The following is a 797-nucleotide window of genomic DNA, read 5'->3' on the forward strand; positions in this document are numbered from 1 at the left end:
AGAGAAGTGAAGTGACTTACCTAAGGTCACACAGCAGACAAGTGGCAGAGCCAGGATTAGAACCCAGGTACTTCTGACTCCCGGGCCCATGCTCTATCCTCTAGGCCAAGCTGTTTCTCTTCATCTGCTCCCCAAGATTGGTCACTCAACTTCTCCCTGGAGGATTTGCAAAACATCCTATTAGAAAAACAAAGTCTTCCTGGCATGGAGATGTGCTAAAATCTAGTTGTTGGCTGGAAATATTGCCTTATCACGATCATCAGTGGCATTTATTGAGTACCTACTGCCGGTAGACCCCTCTAAGGGTAGCACTTGGAGAGTTTCCAGTACTCTACCAGTCTCGACTATGGGAGGGAGAGTCAAGCAGAGGGATATCCATTCCATTCCTAGCTCGGGCAGTGGCTAGCGAGTGGAAGGCAATCTGCTACGAGTTAAAATTCACCTGTGCTAGGCAGCAGCGACAAGGGAGAGAGTCGAGGGCAGAGACTCAAGGCAGAGACTCCAGTGTTTACCATGCGATAGGAGGCAATGGTAAACCTCTTCCATATCTTTACCAAGAAATCTATGGATCCACTACCAGAACGAGTGCAGGTGGAGGTGGAGTGTTCTGGGAGAGATGTGTCCATGGCTTGGCTATGAGTCAGAGACGACTCGACAACAGAAGACAAGACTGTGTGTAGAACACTGAACTCCACACTTGGGAAAATACAGTACAAGCCAAAGGCACAGTCCCTTCCTTCAAGGAGTTTACAATCTAGAGGGGGAGCCGGGCAGACCCAGATTATTTACAAATAGTG

General features: G+C 48.6%; 1 non-coding gene across 1 annotated transcript; it reads left to right on the forward strand.

Moving 5' to 3' along the window:
• The first annotated feature begins 294 nt into the window (after positions 1–294).
• LOC114806974 lies at positions 295–432 on the forward strand. Its single transcript, XR_003755027.1, has one exon. It is a non-coding gene; the product is annotated as a small nucleolar RNA SNORA7 (small nucleolar RNA).
• The last annotated feature ends 365 nt before the right edge of the window (positions 433–797 follow it).

This window comes from Ornithorhynchus anatinus, chromosome X1, assembly GCF_004115215.2.
Source record: "Ornithorhynchus anatinus isolate Pmale09 chromosome X1, mOrnAna1.pri.v4, whole genome shotgun sequence".
NCBI classification, from domain to species: domain Eukaryota; kingdom Metazoa; phylum Chordata; class Mammalia; order Monotremata; family Ornithorhynchidae; genus Ornithorhynchus; species Ornithorhynchus anatinus.